Genomic DNA, 20,276 nt, shown 5'->3' with positions numbered 1-20,276 from the left:
CCCTGTATATAGCCTCCACATTGACTCTGTACCGGTACCCCCTGTATATAGCCTCCACATTGACTCTGTACTGGTACCCCCTGTATATAGCCTCCACATTGACTCTGTACCGTAATACCCTGTATATAGCCTCCACATTGACTCTGTACTGGTACCCCCTGTATATAGCCTCCACATTGACTCTGTACTGGTACCCCCTGTATATAGCCTCCACATTGACTCTGTACCGTAATACCCTGTATATAGCCTCCACATTGACTCTGTACCGGTACCCCCTGTATATAGCCTCCACATTGACTCTGTACCGTAATACCCTGTATATACCCTGTATATAGCCTCCACATTGACTCTGTACCGGTACCCCCTGTATATAGCCTCCACATTGACTCTGTACCGGTACCCCCTGTATATAGCCTCCACATTGACTCTGTACCGTAATACCCTGTATATAGCCTCCACATTGACTCTGTACTGGTACCCCCTGTATATAGCCTCCACATTGACTCTGTACTGGTACACCCTGTATATAGCCTCCACATTGACTCTGTACCGGTACCCCCTGTATATAGCCTCACTACTGTTATTTTACTGCAGCTCTTTAATTATTTGTTTTTTTTTACATTTTTTACTTATCAATTTTTTTACTTAACGCATGTTTTTCTTAAAACGGAATTTTTGATTAAGGATTTGTAAGTCAGCATTTCACTGTAAGGTCTACCTACACCTGTTGTATTCGGCGCATCAGACAAATCCTTTTGATTTGAAGACCAGTCAGTCGTTTTGATGCTCTCGAACACGGCCTGTGACGAGCTATTCTCCAAACCAAGTTACGCTAGTTTAACAACTTATCTGGAGCAGGGAACAGCGCAGCGGCAGGAAAAAATACAAATGTTACGCTCGTTCGTTACCTGACTGGCGAGGTTGAGTTTACAGAGACAACATCCACAGGAGAGAGAGGAGAGAGAGAGGAGGAACATGGAATGAAGACAATTACATTAAACAAAAAACACAATGTTGGAATTACCGTGTCTTAAACCAACCGGAGAAGGTACACGCTTTCCCTTCGTTCATTGTGTGTTTGTTTTTCACCAATAGGTTAGTGAAAAATTAATTGAAAGAAATGTGCATCAATCTCGACAGTAACAGTTACGGATTAAGGAGTTGCCCTGTTTTTTGTTGTTGTCGTAATTATATTTATTATTCGGGAAATGTCAACAAACGGATTGTTTTTTTGTTCATTTGTAAACGTATAGCTATAACGTTATCAACTTTGAATGTCTTTTTTAAAACCAAAGACAATATATCGTAGTGAAGTTCCATCGCTAGGCCATAGCAACAAATCAACTGCCAGTTAGCAACAAATCAACTGCCAGTTAGCAACAAATCAACTGCCAGTTAGCAACAAATCAACTGCCAGTTAGCAACAAATCAACTGCCAGTTAGCAACAAATCAACTGCCAGTTAGCAACAAATCAACTGCCAGTTAGCAACAAATCAACTGCCAGTTAGCAACAAATCAACTGCCAGTTAGCAACAAATCAACTGCCAGTTAGCAACAAATCAACTAACGGTTAGCAAAGCTAGCTGGGTACAGTAACTTCCCGTGAGACCGTAGGTAGTTAGGTTAGCAAAGCTAGCTGGGTACAGTAACTTCCCGTGAGACCGTAGGTAGTTAGGTTAGCAAAGCTAGCTGGGTACAGTAACTTCCCGTGAGACCGTAGGTAGTTAGGTTAGCAAAGCTAGCTGGGTACAGTAACTTCCCGTGAGACCGAAGGTAGTTAGGTTAGCAAAGCTAGCTGGGTACAGTAACTTCCCGTGAGACCGTAGGTAGTTAGGTTAGCAAAGCTAGCTGGGTACAGTAACTTCCCGTGAGACCGTAGGTAGTTAGGTTAGCAAAGCTAGCTGGGTACAGTAACTTCCCGTGAGACCGTAGTAGTTAGGTTAGCAAAGCTAGCTGGGTACAGTAACTTCCCGTGAGACCGAAGGTTGTTAGGTTAGCAAAGCTAGCTGGGTACAGTAACTTCCCGTGAGACCGTAGGTAGTTAGGTTAGCAAAGCTAGCTGGGTACAGTAACTTCCCGTGAGACCGTAGGTAGTTAGGTTAGCAAAGCTAGCTAGGTACAGTAACTTCCCGTGAGACCGTAGGTAGTTAAGTTAGCAAAGCTAGCTGGGTACAGTAACTTCCTGTTAGGCAAATTAGCTGGTTAGCAAAGCTAGCTAAATGTACATATTACAATAGGTGCATTTTGATTGATTATCTAACTCACCAGATATCACCTGGCATTAACCACGTTAGGTAATTGGTTGAGGTAAAAGCCTACAGCTCGCCGACGCCGGTGAATCTGCTAACGTTAGCTAGGCGACTAGCTGCGACACCAGTTAGCGTGCTATCTAAAACCGCGACTAAATATGTTAGTTAGCCATCTCGCTAACTTGTGTTCGCTTTATAATGCAAATGTTATATTTTATAATCGATTGTCAACTACGACGACAACGCCAGGAAGACAACTAGCTAATGTTAGCTAGCATATCGATGTGTAGCAAGCTAGGACAACAGGTAAATGTTTCAGGCCTAGCTAACTAATCCCCCGTGATTAATGTGTTCAAGCTGTGTAAAAACATCAACGTCACGTACAATGTAAAAAATGAGTAACGTCAACAAGTTAGTGTATTACCTACATTGGTTCGTGGACCAACCTAAACAGATACACACAAAACCCTGTTCACACTAACTAGGCTAACAGTCAGCCACCTATCCAGGCAGCCTATAACTAGTTAGCGAGCTTGGGCCTAACTCGATTAGCTAACCAAGTATTTTTACAGTAGGTCAGGCGTAAGTTTTCCAGATACCTGACTAGATCGACTCTACTGAAAATCAAGCCAACCTATCTATCTTTGCATTGATCTTGTCAATGGCTGTATTGCAAGCATAACTTTGCCATATGACAAACTTAACGAGCTAGTAGTAGTAGTAGTACGTTGACTTTACATGTCTAGGTACTTGTTTCGTTGCTGTCTGTGTTTGGAGTATATTCTTGCTAGCTACTTGGTTAGTTGCTGTCTGTGTTTGGAGTATATTCTTGCTAGCTACTTGGTTAGTTGCTGTCTGTGTTTGGAGTATATTCTTGCTAGCTACTTGGTTAGTTGCTGTCTGTGTTTGGAGTATATTCTTGCTAGCTACTTGGTTAGTTGCTGTCTGTGTTTGGAGTATATTCTTGCTAGGTACTTGGTTAGTTGCTGTCTGTGTTTGGAGTATATTCTTGCTAGGGACTTGGTTAGTTGCTGTCTGTGTTTGGAGTATATTCTTGCTAGGTACTTGGTTAGTTGCTGTCTGTGTTTGGAGTATATTCTTGCTAGGGACTTGGTTAGTTGCTGTCTGTGTTTGGAGTATATTATTGCTAGCTACTTGGTTAGTTGCTGTCTGTGTTTGGAGTATATTATTGCTCGCTACGTACTGATGTTCTCCCAGGATCTTTGCCCCTTGCCACTCCATAAACCAAACAAACCCAAAACGAAAGCCTTTTGTGTTATTTTTGTTGCTGTTATCCAACTGGCAGTATCATTTAAGATGAATTACTAAGGAGTCTTGTTCCTAAAACCACCCAGCCATCACATTTTGAACGAGACAATGGATTCCCCCCCGGCGGTGTTTACAAACATATCCTCTTGTTTATTATGAAGTGAGGCAACTGTGTCAATTGTAGAAATTCATCACAACACAAGCTACCACTAAACAGTCTTTGAAATGTGTCATCAGCACAGCAGCGAAACTGTAAAAGCTAGAGATTAAGTAACCACAGAGTAAGGCCTACCCGGCTGGATGTGGATGTCGATATTTGTGGCTTTGCTGCACACCACAGAAATCAGCTGCACATGTAGGAGGGTCTGAATTTAAGGTCATATTGTGTGGTGTTGTGATGATAGTCTCGAGGTTACGTGGTATTCCTCCCAAATGGCACCCTTATGACCACAGCCCAAGGGCACTATATAGGGAAAAGGGAGCCATTTGGGACGCTTCAATGGATAGAGACCTTGTTGTTCCGCCTGTCTCTGTCTCTCTGGGGCTGTGAAACTGGTTCGTTGAGAATAACAGATAATCCCATAAATACATGGCAGTTCCTGTTCATGACTGACAGTCTCTCTGCTGTGCTAGTTATCAAGACAGACTAGTCTGGTTCACAGTCTCTGCTGTGCTAGTTATCAAGACAGACTAGCCTGGTTCACAGTCTCTCTGCTGTGCTAGTTATTTAGACAGACTAGCCTGGTTGACAGTCTCTGCTGTGCTAGTTATGAAGACAGACCAGTCTGGTTCACAGTCTCTGCTGTGCTAGTTATCAAGACAGACTAGTCTGGTTCAGTCTCTGCTGTGCTAGTTATGAAGACAGACCAGTCTGGTTCACAGTCTCTCTGCTGTGCTAGATATTTAGACAGACTAGCCTGGTTGACAGTCTCTCTGCTGTGCTAGTTATGAAGACAGACTGATAGTTTAGCCTGGTCCCAGATCTTCATATTATTATTTTTAATCCACGATAGGAGTTGGCTGCTATACAATACAAACAGATCTGAGAACAGGCTAGGTTACTAGTGATAGATTGGGTGATAGTTATGGGGCTAAATGGATGCCATGTGGCCTTGCTGGTCTCTTTCTGTAACCTTACCCCCAATGGAAGCCGGAGAGGTGTAGGCTGGTCTCTCTGTAACCTGACCCCCAATGGAAGCTGGAGAGGTATAGGCTGGTCTCTCTGTAACCTGACCCCCAATGGAAGCTGGAGAGGTATAGGCTGGTCTCTCTGTAACCTGACCCCCAATGGAAGCCGGAGAGGTATAGGCTGGTCTCTCTGTAACCTGACCCCCAATGGAAGCCGGAGAGGTATAGGCTGGTCTCTCTGTAACCTGACCCCCAATGGAAGCCGGAGAGGTATAGGCTGGTCTCTCTGTAACCTGACCCCCAATGGAAGCCGGAGAGGTATAGGCTGGTCTCTGTGTAACCTGACCCCCAATGGAAGCCGGAGAGGTATAGGCTGGTCTCTGTGTAACCTGACCCCCAATGGAAGCTGGAGAGGTATAGGCTGGTCTCTGTGTAACCTTACCCCCAATGGAAGCCGGAGAGGTATAGGTTGGTCTCTCTGTAACCTGACCCCCACCTGAAGCCGGGAGAGGTATAGGCTGGTCTCTGTGTAACTTGACCCCACCTGAAGCCAGAGAGGTATAGGCTGGTCTCTGTGTAACCTGACCCCACCTGAAGCCTGAGAGGAAAAGGCTGGTCTCTGTGTAACCTGACCCCCACCTGAAGCCTGAGAAGTATAGGCTGCTCTCTGTGTAACCTGACCCCCAATGGAAGCCAGAGAGGTATAGGCTGGTCTCTGTGTAACCTGACCCCCACCTGAAGCCAGAGAGGAAAAGGCTGGTCTCTGTGTAACTTGACCCCACCTGAAGCCAGAGTGGAAAAGGCTGGTCTCTGTGTAACTTGACCCCACCTGAAGCCTGAGAGGAAAAGGCTGGTCTCTGTGTAACTTGACCCCACCTGAAGCCTGAGAAGTATAGGCTGGTCTCTGTGTAACTTGACCCCCACCTGAAGCCTGAGAGGAAAAGGCTGGTCTCTGTGTAACTTGACCCCACCTGAAGCCTGAGAGGAAAAGGCTGGTCTCTGTGTAACCTGACCCCACCTGAAGCCAGAGTGGAAAAGGCTGGTCTCTGTGTAACTTGACCCCACCTGAAGCCTGAGAGGAAAAGGCTGGTCTCTGTGTAACTTGACCCCACCTGAAGCCAGAGAGGAAAAGGCTGGTCTCTGTGTAACCTGACCCCACCTGAAGCCAGAGAGGAAAAGGCTGGTCTCTGTGTAACTTGACCCCACCTGAAGCCTGAGAGGAAAAGGCTGGTCTCTGTGTAACCTGACCCCACCTGAAGCCAGAGTGGAAAAGGCTGGTCTCTGTGTAGCTTGACCCCCACCTGAAGCCAGAGAGGAAAAGGCTGGTCTCTGTGTAACTTGACCCCACCTGAAGCCAGAGAGGAAAAGGCTGGTCTCTGTGTAACCTGACCCCACCTGAAGCCAGAGTGGAAAAGGCTGGTCTCTGTGTAGCTTGACCCCACCTGAAGCCAGAGTGGAAAAGGCTGGTCTCTGTGTAGCTTGACCCCACCTGAAGCCAGAGTGGAAAAGGCTGGTCTCTGTGTAGCTTGACCCCACCTGAAGCCTGAGAGGTATAGGCCTATACATCACCAGCAACAAACAATACCCCGTGTGTGTGTGTGTGTGTGTGTGTGTGTGTGTGTGTGTGTGTGTGTGTGTGTGTGTGTGTAAAACATTAGCAACACTTTCCTAATATTTAGTTGCACCCCCTTTTGCCCTCAGAACAGCCTCAATTAATCTGTGCATGGACTCTGCAAGGTGTCCACAGGGATGCTGGCCCATGATGACTTCAATGCTTCCCACAGTTGTGTCAAGTTGGCTGGATGACCTTTGGGTTGCGCTGCTTTATCTTGGCCAGGTCGCAGTTGTAAATGAGAACTTGTTCTCAACTGGCCTACCTGGTTAAATAAAGTTGGGGAAAAAATAACTAAATATCATTCGCCTGGTTCGTCTGTCATGGAAAGAGCAGGTGTTCCTAATGTTTTGTACACCACAACCCACACAGTAAAATACAGTAGGGGGATGTTCCACAGCCTACACATGTTCTTTCTTGCTTAAGATTCCTACTAGGTCTAGCTATAGCATGATGTTGATGTATTCCTGCTAGGTCTAGCTATAGCATGTTGTTGATGGATTCCTGCTAGGTCTAGCTATAGCATGATGTTGATGTATTCCTGCTAGGTCTAGCTATAGTGTTGATGGATTCCTGCTAGGTCTAGCTATAGCATGATGTTGATGGATTCCTACTGATAGCATGTTGATGGATTCCTGCTGGTCTAGCTATAGCATGTTGATGGATTCCTGCTAGGTCTAGCTATAGCATGATGTTGATGGATTCCTACTAGGTCTAGCTATAGCATGTTGTTGATGGATTCCTGCTAGGTCTAGCTATAGCATGATGTTGATGGATTCCTACTAGGTCTAGCTATAGCATGTTGATGGATTCCTGCTAGGTCTAGCTATAGCATGATGTTGATGGATTCCTACTAGGTCTAGCTATAGCATGATGTTGATGGATTCCTGCTAGGTCTAGCTATAGCATGATGTTGATGGATTCCTACTAGGTCTAGCTATAGCATGATGTTGATGGATTCCTACTAGGTCTAGCTATAGCATGATGTTGATGTATTCCTACTAGGTCTAGCTATAGCATGATGTTGATGGATTCCTACTAGGTCTAGCTATAGCATGATGTTGATGGATTCCTACTAGGTCTAGCTATAGCATGTTGATGGATTCCTGCTAGGTCTAGCTATAGCATGATGTTGATGGATTCCTACTAGGTCTAGCTATAGCATGTTGTTGATGGATTCCTGCTAGGTCTAGCTATAGCATGATGTTGATGGATTCCTACTAGGTCTAGCTATAGCATGTTGATGGATTCCTGCTAGGTCTAGCTATAGCATGATGTTGATGGATTCCTACTAGGTCTAGCTATAGCATGATGTTGATGTATTCCTACTAGGTCTAGCTATAGCATGATGTTGATGGATTCCTGCTAGGTCTAGCTATAGCATGATGTTGATGGATTCCTACTAGGTCTAGCTATAGCATGATGTTGATGGATTCCTGCTAGGTCTAGCTATAGCATGTTGTTGATGTATTCCTACTAGGTCTAGCTATAGCATGATGTTGATGGATTCCTGCTAGGTCTAGCTATAGCATGATGTTGATGTATTCCTGCTAGGTCTAGCTATAGCATGATGTTGATGGATTCCTACTAGGTCTAGCTATAGCATGATGTTGATGTATTCCTGCTAGGTCTAGCTATAGCATGATGTTGATGGATTCCTACTAGGTCTAGCTATAGCATGATGTTGATGGATTCCTACTAGGTCTAGCTATAGCATGTTGTTGATGTATTCCTACTAGGTCTAGCTATAGCATGATGTTGATGGATTCCTACTAGGTCTAGCTATAGCATGTTGTTGATGTATTCCTGCTAGGTCTAGCTATAGCATGATGTTGATGGATTCCTACTAGGTCTAGCTATAGCATGATGTTGATGTATTCCTGCTAGGTCTAGCTATAGCATGATGTTGATGGATTCCTACTAGGTCTAGCTATAGCATGATGTTGATGTATTCCTGCTAGGTCTAGCTATAGCATGATGTTGATGGATTCCTACTAGGTCTAGCTATAGCATGATGTTGATGGATTCCTACTAGGTCTAGCAATAGCATGATGTTGATGTATTCCTACTAGGTCTAGCTATAGCATGTTGTTGATGGATTCCGACTAGGTCTAGCTATAGCATGATGTTGATGGATTCCTACTAGGTCTAGCTATAGCATGTTGTTGATGTATTCCTACTAGGTCTAGCTATAGCATGTTGTTGATGTATTCCTGCTAGGTCTAGCTATAGCATGATGTTGATGGATTCCTACTAGGTCTAGCTATAGCATGTTGTTGATGTATTCCTACTAGGTCTAGCTATAGCATGATGTTGATGGATTCCTACTAGGTCTAGCTATAGCATGATGTTGATGGATTCCTACTAGGTCTAGCTATAGCATGATGTTGATAGATTCCTACTAGGTCTAGCTATAGCATGATGTTGATAGATTCCTACTAGGTCTAGCTATAGCATGATGTTGATGGATTCCTACTAGGTCTAGCTATAGCATGTTGTTGATGTATTCCTGATAGGTCTAGCTATAGCATGTCGATGTATTCCTGCTAGGTCTAGCTATAGCATGATGTTGATGGATTCCTACTAGGTCTAGCTATAGCATGATGTTGATAGATTCCTGCTAGGTCTAGCTATATAGCATGTTGTTGATGGATTCCTACTAGGTCTAGCTATAGCATGATGTTGATGGATTCCTGCTAGGTCTAGCTATAGCATGTTGATGTATTCCTGCTAGGTCTAGCTATAGCATGTTGATGTATTCCTGCTAGGTCTAGCTATAGCATGTTGATGTATTCCTGCTAGGTCTAGCTATAGCATGTTGTTGATGGATTCCTACTAGGTCTAGCTATAGCATGATGTTGATGGATTCCTGCTAGGTCTAGCTATAGCATGATGTTGATGGATTCCTGCTAGGTCTAGCTATAGCATGATGTTGATGGATTCCTGCTAGGTCTAGCTATAGCATGATGTTGATGGATTCCTACTAGGTCTAGCTATAGCATGATGTTGATGTATTCCTGCTAGGTCTAGCTATAGCATGATGTTGATGGATTCCTGCTAGGTCTAGCTATAGCATGTTGTTGATGGATTCCTACTAGGTCTAGCTATAGCATGTTGTTGATGCGATTTTCAAAAATGGTATACCACTTTTCCAGGCATTTTAAAGATCTGTTAATCTGTAAGATTTGTGTGGGACTATCTGGACCAAATGAACCTATTGCCTACCAAAAGGCTCTTTATAAAACGGAGAGATGGAGTCTAATCTTAGATGAAATGTCTGTGACACTTCAACCAGAGACAAAACCCCTCTAGATTGCTGACCTGCATAGATGTCTAATAATACCAGGCCTGTTGAGATCAGCTGCGTGTTCAACCCAAATATCTCTACTGTGTGTTTGTACACGCACTGCAAGTCATCCTTGGGCCATATTACCATGGTAGGTTACCATGTATCATATAGTTTGAAACCACTTTCTCTCTGGCTTATCTTACTTTATTTTGTCAGTGTAAAGACAGCCTAAGTCATGTTATGTCCACACTGTGTCCCAACTGGCAACCTAGTATCTATTACAGCCATTCTGTCCACACTGTGTCCCAACTGGCAACCTAGTATCTATTACAGCCATTCTGTCCACACTGTGACCCAACTGACAACCTAGTATATATTACAGCCATTCTGTCCACACTGTGTCCCAACTGGCAACCTAGTATATATTACAGCCATTCTGTCCACACTGTGTCCCAACTGGCAACCTAGTATCTATTACAGCCATTCTGTCCACACTGTGTCCCAACTGGCAACCTCGTATCTATTACAGCCATTCTGTCCACACTGTGTCCCAACTGGCAACCTAGTATCTATTACAGCCATTCTGTCCACACTGTGTCCCAACTGGCAACCTAGTATCTATTACAGCCATTCTGTCCACACTGTGTCCCAACTGGCAACCTAGTATCTATTACAGCCGTTATGTCCACACTGTGTCCCAACTGGCAACCTAGTATCTATTACAGCCATTCTGTCCACACTGTATCCCAACTGGCAACCTAGTATATATTACAGCCATTCTGTCCACACTGTGTCCCAACTGGCAACCTCGTATCTATTACAGTCATTCTGTCCGCTCTGTGTTCGTATATAAATCAAATTGTTATGAAATAATCTTCTTACATTAGCTGATGTCACAAAGTGCTGTACAAAAACCCAGCATAATCCCCAAACAGCAAGCAATGCAGGTGTAGAAGCACGGTAGCTAGGAAAAATTCCCTAGAAAGGCCAGAACCTAGGAAGAAACCTAGAAAGGATCCAGGCTATGAGGGGTGGCTTGTCCTCTTCTGGCTGTGCCGGGTGGAGATTATAACAGAACATGACCAAGATGTTCAAATGTTCATAGATGACCAGTAGGGTCAAATAATATTAATCACAGTGGTTGTCGAGGGTGCAACACGTCAGCACCTCGGTAGTAAATGGCAGTTGGCTTTTCATAGCCGATTATTGAGAGTATCTCTACCGCTCCTGCTGTCTCTGGAGAGTTGAAAACAGCAGGTCTGGGACAGGTAGCACGTCCGGTGAACAGCTCAGGGTTCCATAGCCTGATGATTTTATTTCGCGACATCAAGTAGTGTCTTATAAGTGGGCTGGGGCGTTATTAAGATTGTCATACCCTCATACTGACCTTGTGCCATACCCGGATATTCGGTAATACCGGCACTGAACACAAGGGGCGCTGTTTTCAAACCTCACTGATCCTCTATAATCCGAAGGTTAACAATGCTAACAAGTACATGTAAAATCCATTAGAATATGCTTACTAAATGCTAACAGGTTCATTGCAAACATTTTGTACCGTTTCTGACCTAAACTATACAAGTAACTCAAAAAAGGCTACACAGTTTGCTGTACTCACAAAACAAATCTCAGCCAGGAGGGGATTTCTCTGCTGTTACCAAGCGAATGCTTGATTTTGGTAGACCCTAACCACATAATTAGATAGCTAACCAGCTACTAAATTAACAAAACCAAAAGCACAACTGCAGAGCATTTAGCATATTTTAGACAGTTAACTTAATAGTTATAAGATATCTAGCAGGCAAAGATTTAGTTGTGAATTCCATACTGTAACTAGGTCACCTGGCGCGTGTTGAACAACTGAGTGAATCACACGGCTCCGGTCTCTGGTCGTTTGGTGTGTTTTTATAAACAGACACCACGTGACTGGGAACTACTGTAAGCTACGTAATAATGTTCTTTATCCCCTAACCAGGGACATCACTAGACATTCAGAACATCCGGGTCTCAGCCCTGAAGACTCCGGAGGGGGTGGGGATTTGATTCCTGCGTGGGCCCCGCACTCTTGGCCTCGCATGCTAGCAGTGAACATGTAGCAAAAACACAACGCGATGTTGCATGTCTCACTGCTTTGTTCCATGCGCTGTGCTCTCCTGATAATGAACACTTCTTAATATTGACCACGTATTGTTCCAAATACAACGGTTGGTGGTCAGCTAGCTGGCGAATTGTAGCTTTATTTGCATATGGACATGAAATCAAAATGCCTCAAAACACCACATGGTATCAATAACATGCAGAAATAAGCCACTGTGACAAATAAAGTTTGATTTTGAAAACCAATGGAACAGGCTACTGGTTTCAAATGGTAAATCAGAATATACTGGTCACCTCAATGTACTTAACAGATGTTATTGTGGGTGTAGGGAAATGCTTGTGTTCCTATCTCCAACAGTGCAGTAATATCTTACAATACACAAGGGGCTCCGGAGTGGCACAGCGGTCTCAGGCACTGCATCTCAGTGCTAGAGGCGTCACTACAGACCCTGGTTCGATTCCAGGCTGTATCACAACCGGCTGTGATTGGGAGTCCCATAGAGCGGCGCCCAATTGGTCCAGCGTCGTCTGGGTTTGGCCGGGGTAGGCCGCCATTGTAAATACGAATTTGTTCTTAACTGACTTGCTTTGTTAAATAAAGGTTGAATAAATAAATAACAATACACACATCTCAAATTAAAAGAATAAAATTAAGAAATGTATGAATATTAGGAGGAGCAATGTCGGGGTGTCATTGACTAGAATACAGTTGAATACAGTATAGACATATGAAATAGTATGTAAACATTAAAGTGATTCCATGTCTATGGATATAGGGTAGCAGCCTCTAAGGTGCAGGGTTGAGTAACCAGGTGAGTGATTCTATGGATATAGGGTAGCAGCCTCTAAGGTGCAGGGTTGTGTAACCAGGTGAGTGATTCTATGGATAAAGGGTAGCAGCCTCTAAGGTGCAGGGTTGTGTAACCAGGTGAGTGATTCCATGTCTATGGATATAGGGTAGCAGCCTCTAAGGTGCAGGGTTGAGTAACCAGGTGAGTGATTCTATGGATATAGGGCAGCAGCCTCTAAGGTGCAGGGTTGTGTAACCAGGTGAGTGATTCCATGTCTATGGATATAGGGCAGCAGCCTCTAAGGTGCAGGGTTGTGTAACCAGGTGAGTGATTCTATGTCTATGGATATAGGGTAGCAGCCTCTAAGGTGCAGGGTTGTGTAACCAGGTGAGTGATTCCATGTCTATGGATATAGGGCAGCAGCCTCTAAGGTGCAGGGTTGTGTAACCAGGTGAGTGATTCCATGTCTATGGATATAGGGCAGCAGCCTCTAAGGTGCAGGGTTGTGTAACCAGGTGAGTGATTCTATGTCTATGGATATAGGGTAGCAGCCTCTAAGGTGCAGGGTTGTGTAACCAGGTGAGTGATTCCATGTCTATGGATATAGGGCAGCAGCCTCTAAGGTGCAGGGTTGTGTAACCAGGTGAGTGATTCCATGTCTATGGATATAGGGTAGCAGCCTCTAAGGTGCAGGGTTGTGTAACCAGGTGAGTGATTCTATGGATATAGGGTAGCAGCCTCTAAGGTGCAGGGTTGTGTAACCAGGTGAGTGATTCCATGTCTATGGATATAGGGTAGCAGCCTCTAAGGTGCAGGGTTGTGTAACCAGGTGAGTGATTCTATGGATATAGGGTAGCAGCCTCTACGGTGCAGGGTTGTGTAACCAGGTGAGTGATTCCATGTCTATGGATATAGGGCAGCAGCCTCTAAGGTGCAGGGTTGAGTAACCAGGTGAGTGATTCTATGGATATAGGGTAGCAGCCTCTAAGGTGCAGGGTTGTGTAACCAGGTGAGTGATTCCATGTCTATGGATATAGGGCAGCAGCCTCTAAGGTGCAGGGTTGAGTAACCAGGTGAGTGATTCCATGTCTATGGATATAGGGTAGCAGCCTCTAAGGTGCAGGGTTGAGTAATCAGGTGGTTACTTTTACAGCCTGATGGCCTTTAGATAGAAGCTGTTTTTCAGTCTCTCGGTCCCAGCTTTGATCATGTCCTTGATGATCTTTATATATGGAAGTCTATTTATTAAATTATTGCTTCCACTTATATGGTAAGATTTTTGCCTAGGCTACTTTGAAGCAAGGTTAAACATGCCTCATAATATGTAGTAAAACGTCCTTGATGTCTTTTATTCCCCCAGTAAGACAAGTGTCCTTGATGTCTGTATTGTACAGACACTCTTTTGGCGACTCCTCAAAGTTGTCGTTCTGTCTGTCCACAACAGCTGACATGAGAGTGGGAGGTCCGTTCCTCTAAGCAGAGAGCTGGGCTGGAGAGGGAGGGTGATAGGACAGAGTGGCAACGAGCACTAGAGCGAGAGCTTGGCTGGGGAAGCGAGAGAGCGAGGAGGGTGATAGGACAGAGCGGAAAAGAACACGAGAGAAAGCTTGGAGAGGGAGAGGGAGGGAGAGGGAGAGGGAGGGAGAGGGAGGGAGCACGAGAGAGAGAGCACGAGAGAGAGAGCACGAGAGAGAGCACGAGAGAGAGAGCACGAGAGAGAGAGCACGAGAGAGAGAGCACGAGAGAGAGAGAGAGAGCACGAGACGAGAGAGAGCACGAGAGAGAGCACGAGAGAGAGCACGAGAGAGAGCACGAGAGAGAGCACGAGAGAGAGCACGAGAGAGAGCGAGAGAGAGCACGAGAGAGAGCGAGAGAGAGAGAGAGAGAGAGAGAGAGAGAGAGAGAGAGAGAGAGAGAGAGAGAGAGAGAGAGAGAGAGCACAAGAGAGAGAGAGAGAGAGCACAAGAGAGAGAGAGAGCAAGAGAGAGAGAGAGCGCACGAGAGAGAGAGAGCACAAGAGAGAGAGAGCGAGCACAAGAGAGAGAGAGCGAGCACAAGAGAGAGAGAGCGAGCACAAGAGAGAGAGAGCGAGCACAAGAGAGAGAGAGCGAGAGAGCACAAGAAGAGAGAGAGCACAAGAGAGAGAGAGAGCACGAGAGAGAGAGAGAGAGAGAGAGCACGAGAGAGAGAGAGAGAGAGAGCACGAGAGAGAGCACGAGAGAGAGAGAGAGAGAGAGCACGAGAGAGAGAGAGAGAGAGAGCACGAGAGAGAGAGAGAGAGAGAGCACGAGAGAGAGAGAGAGAGAGAGCACGAGAGAGAGAGAGAGAGAGCACGAGAGAGAGAGAGAGCACGAGAGAGAGAGAGCACGAGAGAGAGAGAGAGAGAGAGCACGAGAGAGAGAGAGAGAGAGAGAGCACAAGAGAGAGAGAGAGAGAGAGAGAGCACAAGAGAGAGAGAGAGAGAGAGAGAGAGCACGAGAGAGAGCACGAGAGAGAGCACGAGAGAGAGAGAGAGAGCACGAGAGAGAGAGAGAGAGAGCACGAGAGAGAGAGAGCACGAGAGAGAGAGAGCACAAGAGAGAGAGAGAGCACAAGAGAGAGAGAGAGCACAAGAGAGAGAGAGAGCACAAGAGAGAGAGAGAGAGAGAGCACGAGAGAGAGAGAGAGAGAGAGAGCACGAGAGAGAGAGAGAGAGAGAGCACGAGAGAGAGAGAGAGAGAGAGCACGAGAGAGAGAGAGAGAGAGAGCACGAGAGAGAGAGAGAGAGAGAGAGAGAGCACAAGAGAGAGAGAGAGAGAGAGAGCACAAGAGAGAGAGAGAGAGAGAGAGAGCACAAGAGAGAGAGAGAGAGAGAGAGAGCACGAGAGAGAGCACGAGAGAGAGCACGAGAGAGAGAGAGAGAGAGCACAAGAGAGAGAGAGAGCACGAGAGAGAGAGAGCACAAGAGAGAGAGAGAGAGCACAAGAGAGAGAGAGAGCACAAGAGAGAGAGAGAGCACAAGAGAGAGAGAGAGCACAAGAGAGAGAGAGCACAAGAGAGAGAGAGAGCGAGCGCACGAGAGAGAGAGAGAGCGAGCACAAGAGAGAGAGAGCGAGCACAAGAGAGAGAGAGCGAGCACAAGAGAGAGAGAGCGAGCACAAGAGAGAGAGAGCGAGCACAAGAGAGAGAGAGCAGCACAAGAGAGAGAGAGAGAGAGCACAAGAGAGAGAGAGCACAAGAGAGAGAGAGAGAGCACAAGAGAGAGAGAGAGAGAGAGCACAAGAGAGAGAGAGAGCACAAGAGAGAGAGAGAGAGAGAGCACGAGAGAGAGAGAGAGAGAGCACGAGAGAGAGAGAGAGCACGAGAGAGAGAGAGAGCACAAGAGAGAGAGAGAGAGAGCACAAGAGAGAGAGAGAGAGAGAGCACAAGAGAGAGAGAGAGAGAGAGAGCACAAGAGAGAGAGAGAGAGAGAGAGAGCACAAGAGAGAGAGAGAGAGAGAGAGAGAGAGCACAAGAGAGAGAGAGAGAGAGCACAAGAGAGAGAGAGAGAGAGAGAGAGCACAAGAGAGAGAGAGAGCGCGCACAAGAGAGAGCACAAGAGAGAGAGAGCGCGCACGAGAGAGAGAGAGAGAGCGCGCACGAGAGAGAGAGAGAGAGAGCGCACGAGAGAGAGAGAGAGAGCGCACGAGAGAGAGAGAGAGAGAGCGCGCACGAGAGAGAGAGAGAGAGGCGCACGAGAGAGAGAGAGCACGAGAGAGAGAGAGAGAGAGAGAGCACGAGAGAGAGAGAGAGAGAGAGCACGAGAGAGAGAGAGAGAGAGCACGAAAGAGAGAGAGAGAGAGAGCACAAGAGAGAGAGAGAGAGAGAGAGAGAGAGCACAAGAGAGAGAGAGAGCACAAGAGAGCACAAGAGAGAAAGCTTGGCTGGGAAGCGAGAGAGAGGAGTGTATTTTAGAGCTGGTACTCAAACACTAGATAACACTTCCTGCCTGCAGTTGTAGGATGAAACGGGCTCTGGTTTCTGGACCTGACCAGTAGCTGTACTGTAGGATGAGGTGGGCTCTGGTTTCTGGACCTGACCAGTAGCTGTACTGTGGGATGGGAGGGGCTCTGGTTTCTGGACCTGACCAGTAGCTGTACTGTAGGATGAGGTGGGCTCTGGTTTCTGGACCTGACCAATAGCTGTACTGTGGGATGGGAGGGGCTCTGGTTTCTGGACCTGACCAGTAGCTGTACTGTGGGATGAGAGGGCTCTGGTTTCTGGACCTGACCAGTAGCTGTACTGTGGGATGGGAGGGGCTCTGGTTTCTGGACCTGACCAGTAGCTGTACTGTGGGATGAGGTGGGCTCTGGTTTCTGGACCTGACCAGTAGCTGTACTGTGGGATGGGAGGGGCTCTGGTTTCTGGACCTGACCAGTAGCTGTACTGTGGGATGAGAGGGGCTCTGGTTTCTGGACCTGACCAGTAGCTGTACTGTAGGATGAGGTGGGCTCTGGTTTCTGGACCTGACCAGTAGCTGTGCTGTAGGATGAGATGGGCTCTGGTATCTGGACCTGACCAGTAGCTGTACTGTAGGATGAGGTGGGTTCTGGTTTCTGGACCTGACCAGTAGCTGTACTGTAGGATGAGAGGGGCTCTGGTTTCTGGACCTGACCAGTAGCTGTACTGTAGGATGAGGTGGGCTCTGGTTTCTGGACCTGACCAGTAGCTGTACTGTAGGATGAGGTGGGCTCTGGTTTCTGGACCTGACCAGTAGCTGTACTGTAGGATGAGGTGGGTTCTGGTTTCTGGACCTGACCAGTAGCTGTACTGTAGGATGAGAGGGGCTCTGGTTTCTGGACCTGACCAGTAGCTGTACTGTAGGATGAGAGGGGCTCTGGTATCTGGACCTGACCAGTAGCTGTACTGTAGGATGGCTCTGGTTTCTAACTCCGTCAGTCAGACGCCGAGCAGGCAGCTGCAGTAAATGACATACAGCTTTCAACACGACTTCCATTCTACTTTCTGTCCTGGATAATTCCCCTCTCCCCCTCCACCTTTTAGTTCTGTTTGACGATCAGAGGAAAAATGGATGTCTACCTACAAAGATAGCGCCCAGAGCACTATGCAACATTTCTAAATGCACATACAGCTGTATATTGTAACACATAGTGGCTGACTAATGTCAGAGACAATTCTGCACATTCTAATACTTTGTTTTAGTTTGTCATGTCCTTGACCTTATCTAATTAAAATGGTTAACACTAAAATGATGGTCTAATTTTGTTATTACAAACATGTAATGAAAAGTTGTTATGATTGGTTTCCAGATATGTCCTGCTGTGCTATCTAGGTGGTGTTTTTTTCACAACACAGTTAAGCCAAAACCATGGCCTGTTATTCAGAGGGGCCATTTCACCCTTAGGCAATAGGGGGCAGTTTGGGATGTAGGCAATTGCAGGAAGCTTGGCCCCAGTGAAGTACTGTGCCGTACGCACTACCCTCTGTAGCGCCTTGCGGTCAGATGCCGAGCAGTTCCCATACCAGGCGGTGATGCAACCGGTCAGGATGCTCTCGATGGTGCAGCTGTTGAACTTTTTGAGGATCTGGGGAACCATGCCAAAGCTTTTTAGTTTCCTGGGGTGGGGGAAGGTTTTGTCGTCCCCTCTTCAAGACTGTCTTGGTGTGTTTGGACCATGATAGATCGTTGGTGATGTGGACACCAAGGAACTTGAAACTCTCGACCCGGTCCACTACAGCCCCGTTGATTTTTAATGGGAGACTGTTCTGCCCACCCTTTCCTGTAGTCCACGATCAGGTCCTTCTGTCTTGCTCACATTGAGGGGAAGGTTGTTGTCCTGGCACCACACTGCCAGTTCTCTGACCTCCCTATAGGCTGTCACATCGTTGTCGGTGATCAGGCCTACCACTGTTGTGTCGTCAGCAAACTTAATGATGGGGTTGGAGTTGTTTGGCCACGCAGTCGTGGGTGAACAGGGAGTACAGGAGGGGACTGAGCACGTACCCCTGAGGGGCCCCAGTGTTGAGGATCAGCATGGCTATTCTGGTTGGGATATGTACGTACGGTCACCGAGGGGATGACGTCGTCGATGCACTTATTGATGAAGCAGGTGACTGATGTGGTATACATCTTATTGCCATTGGGTGAATCCCGGAACATATTCCAGTCTGTGCTAGCAAAACAGTCCTGTAGCATAGCATCCGTGCCGTGCCATCTGACCACTTTCGTATTGAGCGAGTCACTGGTACTTCCTGCTTTTATTTTTTTCTTGTAAGCAGGAATCAGGAGGATAGAAAAATGGTTGGATTTGCCAAATGGAGGTCGGGGGAGAGCTTTGTGTGCGGAGTAAAGGTGGTCTAGGATTTTTTCCCCCCCCTCTGGTTGCACATGTGACATGCCGATAGGAATGAGGTAAAACTGATTTAAGTTTCCCTGCATTAAAGTCCCCGGCCACTAGGGGCGCCGCTTCTGGGAGAGCATTTTCTTGTTTGTTTATGGCCTTATAGAGTTGGTTGAGTGCGCTCTTAGTGCCAGCGTCGGTCTGTGTAGACGGCTACAAATAATGTAGATAAGAACTCCCTTGGTAGAGAGTGTGGTCTACAGCTTATCATAAGGTACTCTACTTCAGGCGAGCAATACCTTGAGACTTCTTTAATATTAGACATCGCGCACCAGCTGTTATTGACAAAAAGACACGCACGCCCACCCCTCGTCTTACCAGACGTAGCTTTTCTGTTCTGCCGGTGCATTGAAAATTATTTCTCGAGTCAGTTGTTTGAATGGCGTTAGGAGTGTGTTCATGTTTCAAGTTTCAAACATGTTCTCAAATGCCGTTGAAATGGCAGCAGAGGTATGAGAACCAGCCCATTCTTGAGAAATACGGCTTTCCTCAGTACGAAATCCTCATCGACCCACTGTACTGTCAGACTCAGCATGCTCATGGTGCTATTGAAGCTAATAACAGTGATACCCATAGCAAGTAGCTCGTGGATGTGCATTTCAGCAATACTGTGTAACTCCGGTAGGGCAACATCTGGAAAAATAGTGCCTACTTGGTAGTGTGTACCGGAGCTCGAAGTGCTCGACCAGTCGGCGAAAGCCAACATCATCCACGACAGAGAACGGTTGATTGTCAAGGGCAATGAATTCCATTTTCTTGGCATTAATGGATTTAGCCTTTTTGAGTTTCAAATGACTGCTCGACTTGATCTTGTTTCGTTATTGTAAGTGTGTGTTTAGTTTTTTTTCTTCTTTTGCTCTAAGTAGTTGCTGAACGTCTGGAGTTGATGCACTTTCTAATGAGTAGTTAGGTTTGTGGTATTGAAAAATGTCACTTTCTCCCCTCCTCGGGAAATAGTAGCAGCACAAACGGTGCATATGGCCTTTACCTTCCTTTGAAACGTTAAAATAGATCCAGACAGCAGACGTTGTGGGCCAGGTTAGGAATGCTGTGTTGCACATGGCCTTTATCTTCCTTTGAAACGTTAAAATAGATCCAGACAGCAGACGTTGTGGGCCAGGTTAGGAATGCTGTGTTGCACATGGCCTTTATCTTCCTTTGAAACGTTAAAATAGATCCAGACAGCAGACGTTGTGGGCCAGGTTAGGAATGCTGTGTTGCACATGGCCTTTACCTTCCTTTGAAACGTTAAAATAGATTCAGACAGCAGACGTTGTGGGCCAGGTTAGGAATGCTGTGTTGCACATGGCCTTTACCTTCCTTTGAAACGTTAAAATAGATCCAGACAGCAGACGTTGTGGGCCAGGTTAGGAATGCTGTGTCGCACGTGTAGCGCTGTACTTTTCATGGCGGCGTCATCATCTTCCTACGTTATGTAGGTATGCACGGCAGCTTTGACA

At 46.3% G+C, this 20,276-nt stretch overlaps 1 protein-coding gene across 1 annotated transcript in view; it reads left to right on the top strand.

Moving 5' to 3' along the window:
• Positions 1–731: 731 nt before the first annotated feature.
• Positions 732–20,276, top strand: part of LOC118376425 (casein kinase I-like) — a 74,042-nt gene continuing 54,497 nt past the window's right edge. The window contains exon 1 of the mRNA XM_052509526.1: positions 732–1,048. The gene's annotated coding sequence lies outside the window, so the exon portion shown is untranslated. The remainder of the gene's footprint in view (positions 1,049–20,276) is intronic.

This window comes from Oncorhynchus keta, unplaced genomic scaffold (genome assembly GCF_023373465.1).
Source record: "Oncorhynchus keta strain PuntledgeMale-10-30-2019 unplaced genomic scaffold, Oket_V2 Un_contig_4700_pilon_pilon, whole genome shotgun sequence".
NCBI lineage: Eukaryota > Metazoa > Chordata > Actinopteri > Salmoniformes > Salmonidae > Oncorhynchus > Oncorhynchus keta.
This window is presented reverse-complemented; position numbering and strand designations above follow the sequence as displayed.